Raw genomic sequence first — 12,696 nt, forward strand, 5'->3', positions numbered from 1 at the left:
GTAATTTTTTTTCAGTATTGAGGATGGAACCCAGGGCCTTGCATATGCTAGGCAAGTGCTCTACCACTGAGATGCATCCCCAGCCTATTCTGATTCTCCTTCTTCTTATTCTTCTTCTTATTATTATTACTTTGAGACAGGGTTTTCCCAAGTTGTTGAGGCTGGCCTGAAATATGTCACCCTCTTGCCTCAGTCTCTCAAGATGCTAAGATTATAGGTATGTGCCACTGTGACCAGCAAGAAACACAAGTTATTTTTTTTTTGTACCAGGAAATGAACCCAGGGGGCAATTTATCCACTGATCCACATCTCCAGTCCTTTTATATATTTTATTTAGAGACAGGGTATTGCTAAATTGCTTAGGGTCTTACTAAGTTGATGAGGCTGGCTTCAAACTTTCAATCATCCTCCCTCAGACTCCCAAACTGCTGGGAATACAGGTGTAAACCACTGTGCCTGTCAGGATATAGAAATTTCCATGGATGTTATCTTTCCATGAGAATTTTAAAGTTCCTCACTACTTGGCATATTATAGTTCTTGTTAATAGTGACTATCAATATTTTGTCTTATGACAGTCATTCATGATAGAGTTGATTTGTCTGTGGGGAGACACATGGCAATGTTTTGCTTGTCACAATTATGCAGAGGTGCTACTAACATCAAGTGAGTAGATAACAGGGACACTGCTAAACCTCCTTCAATGCACACGCCATGCCTTACAGCTGGGACAGCCCAGAATATCAATAGTGCCAGGGCTGAAGCACTCTGCACTAACTGAAAGCTCCTTGGAAGCAGCACAATGTCCTACTCCCTGTCCTAAGCCCTGGCATGGATCCCTATCAGATCTGCCTTGGGTCCTCAGGTACCTCCTGAGTTACATAGTCTACAAACATTTAGCTCCTGGGTTTAGCATTTCTGCAGATTAACTTTGTGACTTCCAGATTTCAGGATTCATCCACAGCCATTTTTAATATTTTATTCAGAACAGGGTCTCACTAAATTGGTTAGGGCCTCGATAAGTTTCTGAGGCTGGCCTTGAACTCATGATCCTCCTGCCTCAGCCTCTTAGATGCTGGTATGACAGGTGTGTGCCACCATGCCCATCTCTCTTCTGTTTTTATTTTACATTTTTGATGACAGAGATTTAACACAGGGCCTTGGACATACACATATAGCATACACTACAAATATAATTTTATCCTCTAAAAAATATTAATCTCATAATATCACAGACATTAGGAAAAAAAACAGTATAAACACAGCTCAAAGCACTGTCCATGGACTGCCCACACTCTGTTGAACTGTTGATCCCCAGGCAAGTGAGTACAGAAAGTGAGAGAGTTCAGAAACTTGGGAAGCCATGGGCCAGTGCTTGGTGGTTTCTGTTCTCAGTAGGTATCTGTCTTCACCATATTCAAGAATATGAATTTCTTTTAAAATGTATGACCTTTTAGTATTTGAACTTTGCATAATAGTTAAAATTGTTGGATAATTCAAAGACATATTTTTCCAACTTTTATCATGTAAATGTTAAAATGTACAGAGAAGCTGAGGGAGTTCTAGAGTGAACAATTATAGAACTACTAAAAATGTGGATTGGGTTGCCATGCTGCTGCTTGCAGGTCCAGCCAGTGTGGAAATGAAGCCTCTGTTTGAAAATGAACTTCTTCTGGAACAAGTCCTGCTCCTTATTTCATTTATTGTTTCTGCCTGCTGTTGTACCACTCAATCAGGACTGAGTAGTTTCTACAGAGAACTTTAGGCTCTGCTCCTTCACCAAGTAGCAATGCATGTTCTTTTCAGAAGCACAGAGAGCCCATATTTGGAACCCCAGTTTTAGCAGGTATTGACATTTAGGTGTCTTAAGTGCACATTTATGTCTCTTTCCCAATCTTACCCTGTCACGTCCTACCCCCAGTCTTCTGCTTATTTTATGGTTTTCTCCTTTCATTCACCTTTTGGTTTATTCTGATCCAACTTCTTTCCTAAATTTATTAGAACTTTTGGTAATTTTTTTGTCTTTGTGTGTGTATGTGGGAGTGTATTATGGGTTTTTGTTTTTATTTATTTGTTTTATTTTGGTGACAATAATAAAGATATCCAGAGACAATTACAATAATAGTAAAACAGAAACACTTACAAGTGCCAGATGCAAGGCATAGTGAACTATGCCTTACATCAGATTGAATCTGTCACCCCCTATTTTTTTTTTGTTTATACACTTCAGTGAAGAAAGTAGAGATATGTTTGATGTCTTCGATTACATTTTTACCTTCCATAAAGTAAGATTATTATCGTATTAAAAGAATTTCTTATAAAATGCAGGACACACAAAAAAAGATTTCTCCTATTCATATTTAAAGCTTGAAAAACATTAAGTGAGCTGTATAACAGAAAGAAAGTTTCAACAGGGTGTTTTTAACCATTTAAATTTTTTTCTTTCTATAATGTATATTGTGGGAAGGGACACTTCAACAATTGCTTTCTGGTCACACATAAAACAATTCTACCTGTCTTCTATGAGGGGAACTATGTTGTATCAAAGGATTTCTTGCAACATTTATAAGGACCTTTCTTTCCCGAAGAATTCCTGCAAAGTATTTCCTGTGGGACAATAAAAATAGTTATCACTTGTTAGGTTTATTTGATAAGAAACTAATTATGATGAAATGATGAAGATAGTTGTGTCTTAAGGGTAGTTTTAAACTGATTTTTTTTTTGGTAACAGGCATTGAACCCAGGGACACTTAGGCACTGAACCACATATTCAGCCCATTTTTTAATTTTTATTTGGGTACACGGTCTTTCTAAGTTGCTCAGAGCCGCAATAAGTTGCTGAACATTGCTTTGAACTTGCAATAGTCATGCCTCAACCCAGAGTTATTGCAATTGCAGACAGGAACCAGTGTGGCTGACTGAAATTAATTTTGATGAATCCTGGGGTCTTTTGCAGATCAGAAAGCTAATATATCTTGCCTAGTAAGTCTCTCCATGAACCCTGAGAAAATTCTCATACTTCTATCGGCACAATACTCTTTGTTTTAAGATAGCTTTAGAAAATTGAACATCAATGTTTATTCTTTTTTTTTAAAGAGAGAGAGAGAGAGAGAGAGAGAGAGAGAGAGAGAGAGAGAGAATTTTCTAATATTTATTTTTTATTTTTCAGCAGACATAACATCTTTATTTGTATGTGGTGCTAAGGATCGAACCCGGGCCACACGCTTAAGCGCGCTACCGCTTGAGCCACATCTCCAGCCCTCAATGTTTATTCTTAAATTGCAGTTTTCACAAATGTACTGGGTGAAACAACACAAGTAAAATATCTAGTAATTTTCATAAATATCCTGAGTTATATCAAAATGCAATATCCACTTTCTTAATAATGAGAAAAAAATGGAGTAAGATGGAATATATTGGTTTTGTATTTTTTTTAGAGAGAGGGTCTCACTGAGTTTCTTAGCACCTCACTTTTGCTGAGGCTGGCTTTGAATTTGTGATCCTCCTGTCTCAGCCTCCCAAGCTGTTGGGATTACAGGTATGCACCACCATACCCAGACAGAATATACTGTTTTAAATGAGTTTTAAAACTTCATTTTTTCTTGTTAATGTAAGCACGTGAATCAAAGAGAACACTAGTGACATGGGAATAACAAGTCTGTAGTTGCATTAAACAAATTTTACATTTTAGCAAATTTTTCACTGTAGGCAAATTTCTTTAACTATTCCAAAAATGTTAGACTACAGTGAATTTTGCTGAGAGGTGATGAGCCAAGTTTCAGGGTCTTGGTGATATTATGTGTGTTTGCCTCCAATTTCCTTCTGGAAAACATCTGATAAGAATTTAACTTTTAACCAAATAGAAGTATCTATACAAATGACTCATTTATTTTTCTTGGTCATATCCAATTTTTTTTTTCTTGAGGAATTTTAAAATTTTGAATATAAATGTTTTTCTTGACTATTTTAATTAATGTTCTAACATATGATATGTTTTTCTCCTCACTTTTCTAATTTATCAGAAATTGTTTCATACTGCTTATGGCTATTTTCCCCAGCTTGGTAAAATTTCATATATTTGTGGAGCATATTCATCACAGTGTAGTAAGTGAAATAACTTGAGATTTTCATTTCTTTCAAGAATGTATTCTCATCAAACCCTAGAATATTCAGTGGAGCAGGGAATAAATTATTTATCACTACCCAATAATAATGGAAGGTATAAAAACTATAAAAATGAAAATTTACTTTTTAAGAAGGAATGGAAATTTTTTGCAGAGAGAAAAGGTAAAAAATTTTCTGAATAATTATAACAAATGAATGAGTATTATTTAAAATAAAATCAGGTTATGTTTTTGAATAACATTTCAGAAGACTCCTCAACTTATGCCACTCCCATTGTGGGGCGTAATACTTTTAATTATGTAATTATACAATTTTACTATTCAGTATTTTGTATAAAACCAGTAATAATATACCATATTTTCAAATCAAGAATATGTATCAATCTACATATATATGCACAATTTACAGGCCATTGTAAATCTATCTTCAAAATACTTTCAAGATAATCAACATTCAATCAGTTCTGTCAGCTTTAAAAGTATGATAAGAAACATTTAAACAACAGCAACAAAAAAAGATCAAAACAATGATCAAAGACTGATTAACCATTTATTTTTTAAAACTAATAATCTGTTCATGATTGTAGATTAGATAAAAGTCTGCAAATTATTAATATAATACTGCATTACTCTTCTATGACAGTTCTTCCATGTGATAAGGAGGTAACTTCCTTCAGAGTATGGGCAAATTGTCCCATGTTTTAAACACCCCCCATAGTAATTGCACGTAGAGATATTTTTCATTCAAATTAAGAAGAAATGGAAGAGCAGCAGTGAGCTTCACTAGAACATTTTAGTTGACAAGAACTATTCATTAATTGTGTTTTTTTTGGGGGGGTGGGGGAAGTTTGGTAATCATTACTTTTTAAATGCTATAAAAATAAGAAAAAGAAAAGAAGCAGGTGGTTCCTTCTAGAAAACACCAAAAGAGTGCACTGCTCATCTGTCATGGATGGCAATTCAATAAAAGCAAAGACTCAAGGTACTCTTGGCACAAGGCTTCCAGAAAATTTACAGTCTGTGTTGCCTGCATGTCTGCTTCAATCCCCCAAAGTAGACAATAGGACTTCATGGGAACACTGGGAATGCTTCTGAGATTAGTCTGCACAAAAGCTAAGTGGAAAACAACCCTTAGTAAGCAGTAGCAAGGTGAGTTTGGGGCAAATGGGGGAGTTGAAAGGCTCAAGCTTATAACTGGAAAATTCTACAGAAAATTAAAGCCACCACTTAGCACAGGCAAGGGTGCCTGTGAATGAAGCATGGCTTACCATCAACCCTCTCTGTTGTTGAGAACAGTGTTCTAGTGTCTTTTATACACCATGATTTTCTCTATGCTAGAGGAGCATACTTTTTAGACACTCAGCTCTGGGACTCTTCCTGATGGTTGATGATTTGAGTGAAGTGCACCTATGAATATTTATTTCTAATTTTAATCCTAGTGGAAGTGCTTTTGGTGTGTATTTTAAGGTATTTCAGGCCCATAAGTTAGCAGAATCACTCTACCTGAAATGTACTCCTTCATTTTCTATAGAAGGAAGGTCTCCAACTGGACTCCAAGTTACAATCCTTGAAAATTTGTGTATTTTGTGGTTTCCTGTTGGATGGAGTTTGCACTTATTTGTTGCAGAAGGAACTTTCCATGTGTCAGACCCAGAAATTTTCTGGTTCATAAGCATGTCCCCAGTAAGCTTAATCTTGTTGCTATAAAATTCTTTTGATGTAATAGCACTAGTCATCTGGGAATCTGAAGGAATGTGCCTTCAACAAATCCAAAGTGTCCTCTGACTAATTTAGTGAACTACTTACATACAGTGATTATGACAGTGATTTTAGCTGGAAAGTTGAGAAGTCAACCCAAAAAAGCAACTTAGAGAAAAGCACTGTGGTTACCAAAAATTTTGACCAAGTCCCCAGATGGCTGTGCACTACAAGGGGCCAGAATATGGCATGAGCCAAGGTGTAAAGAACATCTACTCATTCTGCTGTAGGACATAACCATCTGCTGCAGATGGGCATATGGATTGGCATCCACTGAGATTAGTTATGGAGGACTTGGCCTTTACAAGTTTCACCCTGAGTCACAGCAGTTAAGTCCTGGGCACAGCTCAAGTGTTTAGCATTTTCTCAGCATAAAACAGTACATGGAATGGTCCTCCTTCCACCCAGCTCTTAGCCTTTTTTGCCTCAGGGACAAGAATACACTGCTTTCCTTGATCTAGTCCCCAGGTTTAAGAAACTGGCAAGATCCTGCCCGCTCAGAGTCTACTGCAGAAATAATTGCCCATAAAGATATGGCCATCTGACTTGTTCCTTAGTTCCCATTTATGTCATGTTTCAATCCAAGGACAATTTATCCTGTCTTGCTACAACTTTGAAAAAAGGCAGCTCTGTGCATTCAGTCTTCCTCAGACATTCACCTTGTCTTTGAAGAAAAGCATTGCCTGCTATCCCCCCTCCCCCCTCCCCTCCCCTCTTCTCTCTCTACCCCCTAGATAGTAGATGATAGGAAAGGCAGCAGAATACAACAGACACGAGTATGGCAATATGTAAATCAATGGATGTGTAACTGATGTGATTCTGCAATCTGTATACGGGGTAAAAATGGGAGTTCATATCCCACTTGAATCAAAGTGTGAAATATGATTTTTCAAGAACTATGTAATGTTTTGAACAACCAACAATAAAAAAAATAAATAAATAAATAAATAAATAATAAAAAAAAGCATGGCCTGGTGTTGCCTTCCAAAAGGACCTCTGTCCAGGATTCAGACTAGGAGAGGACAGCATGGTTACGATGGATGGATAGTGTTCACTTCTTAGGGAAGTAACCAATGTGGTTGCAAAATATTCTTTAATTACAAAAACCAGTTTTTTTTTAGCAGCATATGAATAATTTCTCTGACAATTGTGCATCACACACCTGGCTGTGTTCCAGGAAGGTTAAGGAAGAAGGCACTTAACAATTAAGTGCTGTCACTGCCAATAACTGTAGCTCAAAATTAACGACTTTCACTGGAATGTCTTCAGTGTGATTACACAGAAATAATAATCCAAATTGGTACAGGAAGACCATGAAAACTATTGATATTATTTCTTTTTAAAGCCACCATAATGTGGGATTGCTCTTTGCAGAGACAAAGTCCAACAGTGAGTGTGTATGTGTGAGTGTGTAAGTGTGAGTGTGTGTGTGTATGTGTGTGTGTGTGTGTGTGTGTGTGTGTGTGTGTGTGTGTGTTTGTTCATACATGGAAGAAAACAAAATATTAATTTTACTGACTGGGATACTCAGTAATGCATAGCCTTCTGATACTTTGGTCCCTAAGTAATATCAAAAAGGAAGTTCCTTGGCACAAGGCTTCCAGAAAATTTATAGTCTGTGTGGCCTGCATGTCTGCATCAAGCCCCCAAAGCAGGCAATAGGGCTACATGGGAACACTGGGAATGCCACTGAGACTAGTATGCACAAAAACTAAGTGGAAAACAACCCTGAGTAAGCAGTAGCAATCATCTTCCAATTTAGAAACCAGTTCTGCCTCCTAAGTTTTCTAAAGTATCCATAAAAGTTCCCTGGCAATGTACTACTTGGTGTTACAATATGAAACAGTGTTTAAATGTCATTTTCAAAGGTTCTCTCTTGTAAATCATGCTTTTTTGAAAGGAAATCAGTTGAGTACTTCATATAGTGAAATTCACAACAATATTTCAAAGAGAAAAGGCAGAATGGTTAAATTGAATAGTATCCCATTTGGAAAGATCCATGGCAGGAGCATCTGCTGGGGTCACAGTGTAAATAAAAAATAAGAACATCAAAATCTCTCATTAGATACACTTCTGAGGGCCATCAGTGAATATAATTATCAGCAGAAGGACAAAATGCACCACACAGACTGGGCAACACTCCGGATGGTGAAATGTGTGCTACTTTCACCTGAAAGTAAGTTGATAACAGTGTTTTTGTAGTTTAATTCAGACAAAAGTGAATCAGGCCCTTCATGTCACTGCTCAAACCTCAGACTCTGAGTTACTGAAACTCTAGTGGATCTTTTCTTGTTCAGATACATTTCTAAGGGGGAAAGCAACTAAAGCATCTGAAATTTTGTTTTGTTCTGTGTTGAGAGCCAGGTCACAATGACGCCTAGCATTTGCCTGAGGGAATGTTTTAAAGGTGATGCCAGCGAACAATTTAGATGATGATTTGAGTTAAGCTATATATAATTGCTGTGATGCTGGCTTGATTCTATTGTATATTTGACCTTTACCATTGGGCAATGGGGCGGCTCTTGATGCCTCGGGGCACCGGCTACTTTGGAGTTCTCGTGGGGATTCCAGGAGAGTTCCCATTGGTTGGGGAAGTGCTGGAGGCAGGATTTCTGGTGTGGGGGGTTTCTGGAAAGGCTGCGTGGGTGGCGTTGGCAGAAAAAACGTGAGTGCAGTGCCAGTGAGAGTTGAAATAAAGTAGTTGCTGTTTGAACCTATACGGCTTTGTGGCTGCTCGGTTATTCTTGTCCAGCCAGACTGCGGCAGTTCTGAAAGAAAATTTTCTAAATCTTTTCAGAGTTTTCTATTCCCAGATTCTTTCTTCAGTTCTGATCCCAACTTTTTATTTCATGCAAAAATATTAGTCCTTGTTAAAGAAGGACTGCTAAAACTGCTTTTTCCTCAAAGCAGATTACTTGGTTGTTTTAATAAAGTTACATTCAAATGTTTAAAACTGTGAAGTGTGTAATGAAGAATTACTATGGGTGATATAATGTTAGATTTTGATGGTATTCAGCTTTTCAAGGCCCCAATTCTATCACCTTGTGGAACTCCATTTATTATGTCACCATCACTACCTTGTTCAGGTTTCTGATTGTCTTGATTTTCCACACTGCTTGTTGAAATACCACCTAAGAGAAGTCTTGTTGAAGATTGATGCTGCTTAGTGCGCTCCATTCTTCTGCCTCCCTATCTTTTGCTGAATATGGTCCCTATCCAGCCAGACACTGGTTTGTTTCATGATCAAATCCTTCTGCTGAGGCCTGATCTCTGAGCTGGGTCTAGAGATTTGGACTCAGGAAATAGTCTCAGCTGCTCTCCTCCCATAATGCTTTATGATGTGGCCTATTTGAGTGGACATTAAATCAAAGCAGACTTTACAGTGCATGGAAATGGCACCTTCCACATTTTCATACATACCCAGAAGTTATTTTACAATGGCATCCATTGGGGTGCTATCATCCACAAGGAAAAAACCATGGTGATCAAAGAGTTTAGCAACATATATCCTTTTACTAAGAAAATACCTATAGCAACATTTTGAGTCTTACTATCAGGAGAATGTTGTGTATCTTGCATAAATTCTGCAGAAGGTGGTCTGATATTTTCCATTTTAAATCTCAATTTTTTGCTATTTTATAGTGTTTGTATTTATCAATGTCAAATGTGTTGAAATTTAAGAAGCCATAATGTGTTGCCTTCTTCAATAGCCCAAAATAGAGTAACAGCCATGGACCATGCATATGCATGCCCAGGAGGCCTATACCAGCCCCAAGCGAGTGCTAGTAGGTGAGTGTGAGATGCTAAAGTGGGGACATGGGGTGCCAGCTGAGCCCAGGGAAGCAGCTTAATGTATGCAAGTCCCTTTTGAGGACATATGTTTGTTGTTAAATATATCTCCAAAATATTTTTGGAATTATTCATTTCCTCTAAATAAATGAGAGTATTTGCTATTGAGCCTAGTCCATGCTTCAGATAATTACTGGAATAAATGGAAATGTATCATGAAGTAAATATTCACTTAAATATTTCTCTAGACAAGTGAATACAAAAATGAAAAGAACAGTACCCACCCCTACAAAAGATGCCTAGCTGGTCAGGAAGCACATGGCATTAAATTCAGTTACTCAGGAGACTGAGGCAGGAAGACTACAAGTTTGAGTTCAGCCTTTGTGACTTAAGAAGTCCCTGTCTCACATTATAAAATAAAAGGTTTGTTCAGTTGTAGAGTGCCCCTGGGTTTAATCCCAGTCTGCATACATGTGCGCTTGCGTGCGTGCACGTGCGCGCACACACACACACACACACACAGCCTGAACTTACTTTATGTTCTATTTGTCAACTATGCCAAAATTGTTGTGTGCTGAAATGGAATTTAGATTTTAATAAAAGATACAAAATCAGGAGGCTGAGGCAGGAGAATTGCAAGTGCCAGGCCAGCCTCAGCAACTTGGCAAGACCTTGTTTCACAGTAAAAATTAAAAGAACTGGGGATATAACTTAGTTATTGAGGGTCCCTAGGTTCAATCCCCAGTATAGTACAAAAGAGGAAGGGAAAGTTAGCAAAGCAAGTGTTCCAGAAGACTACAAATATGGAGTTCTGCATACCTGGAAATCGTAACACATCTATAAAATGGCTTCAGGTTTGTTTGTTTGTTTGTTTGTTTTAGCTCATAAAATATTACAAATAAAACATGCAAGACTCTTCCTTAGACAATGTGGTAGAGAGAACAATATATCACATTGTCCACAGTAAGGCAAGTCTGGGGTCAGCACTGGTATGAGGACCTTTGCAAAGTTTTCTTTAGGGATGGAATTTTAAAAAATATTACAGTTCCTTTGCCTTTATTAACATAAACACATGAGCAGATAATGTAAAAAGAAAACAGTTTTTACTCATCATCAGTACTTTCAGTTCCTGAAACTGTGATTTTAGGGAAGCAAGGCAAGACAATTCAATGAAACTTATTTCCAGATACACACATAAATAGTTCACAGAGTAACACTTCAGTTTACATTAATTGTATAATTTGATCAGTAGGATTAATTTTTTTTTGTACTAAGCCACATCCCCAGCACTTTTTATATTTTGTTTTGAGATAGAGCCTCACTAAATTTCTGAGAATGGCCTCGAATTTGTGATTCTCCTGTCTCAGTCTTCCAAATTGCTGGGATTACAGGTGTGAACCACCAGGCTTGGGGTAGAACTAATTATTCTTTCCAGTATAAGCTAGAAAACTGGAAGAGAATAAGTAATCAAAATTTTGACTTATAACAAAATTCTGCTTAGTACAACCATCAGATAATTTAGTTAAATTGTTAGGAATTTAAAACATGAATAATATCTACAAATTTAGCTACAAAACTATATAATACCCTACAGAACCATACAATTGAAACTTGTTGGTTTGCATTTTAGTTATGCCTAGAAATTACTTGCAACTTATTAGTTGTACACAGGCTATCATCTAACATCAGCCTGGACCTAAGTCAGAAAGAAATAAGTTAGATAAAGTTTTCATCTCGTTAACTCTAGAATAGTACTGTCAAATAGAAATATGAGATAAATGTGTATAACTTTAATTTTCTGCTAACTACAGTTTTAAAACTTCAAAAAAATAATTGAAGTCAGTTTTTTAAGAATCTTTTTTATAATTGTAGATGAATCTTTTTATTTTATTTATGTTTTTAATATGTGGTGCTGAAAACTGAATTATTCTAATATATTAGTATAATTCAATTATATATATATATATATATATATATATATATATATATATATATATATGTTAGTATGATTCAGGTATATAATATATATAAGTATAATTCAATTATATATAATATAAAATATATTAGTATAATTCAAATATATATATATATATATATATATATATATATATATATATATATATATATTTCAATTCAGTTCTTCAGCTGTTCCAGCCTCATATTGAGGGCTCAACACCCACATGTGGCTACCATACTGGAGACATCTAGGTCCTGGAGCACAAAGATTTTCAGGAGATCTTGTAAATGTTCCAATACAGACTACAAAAAGGCACATGGCAAAATTATTGCCTCAATTACAAGCTTTGTATAGATTTTATTTAAAAAAGTGGATTTGTAAACAGTGATATGGCACTTACTGAAAAGTCTGGGGATGAGGATCTGGAGCTAGATTTAGTTTGCTTTGGGAAAACAAAAACAAAAATGATGTGCCTTTCTTAAGCTCTGCAGCAGTATTTACTATTTAAACAGCAGTCTAGAATCTTAAGTGTAATTGTGGCTATTTTGTCAGACACTTTATTGTTCTAAGTAGCAGCATAATGGAGCTTTTAAGTTCAACTGCACTTCACTTCCTGCCTTTTTTATTGAGTCCTAATTCATAAAGCTGTGGGATTATCTGGACACAAAAGAACACCTGTGCTTGCCAACTGGATGGCTCATGTACCCAGCCCCTTCCAGTCAGTGGACTACAAAGTTACATGTTAGTGAATAAAAGTGATGCTACAATTTTCTTTGGTATATTTAGTAAAGTGAATTAGTAATTGTGACATCTTGGCTTTGTTTTATAAATTCAACTAGGGATAATGAGATCAAAAACCTTTGTGTTTTAGATGAAAAATGATGGAGTCCATTTGCACATGTTACAGAAATTCTAATCAGTGATTGACAGCTGGGCTGCGTAATTTGCATACGTTGTCTTTAATGACAATCAACTCTGTAAAGGGATTATCAGTTCTCTACTAGAAGCAAACAGTGTCAATAAGTTTATGTCATTCAAGCATTCAAACTCAAGTTTAATTGACTACAAAT

The 12,696-nt window shown here is 36.4% G+C and overlaps 1 pseudogene; it reads right to left on the bottom strand.

Moving 5' to 3' along the window:
* The window catches only part of LOC143637800 (semaphorin-4C-like), a 54,618-nt pseudogene that overhangs the window by 11,923 nt on the left and 29,999 nt on the right, over window positions 1-12,696 (bottom strand).

The sequence above is a fragment of the Callospermophilus lateralis genome, unplaced genomic scaffold (genome assembly GCF_048772815.1).
Source record: "Callospermophilus lateralis isolate mCalLat2 unplaced genomic scaffold, mCalLat2.hap1 Scaffold_94, whole genome shotgun sequence".
NCBI classification, from domain to species: domain Eukaryota; kingdom Metazoa; phylum Chordata; class Mammalia; order Rodentia; family Sciuridae; genus Callospermophilus; species Callospermophilus lateralis.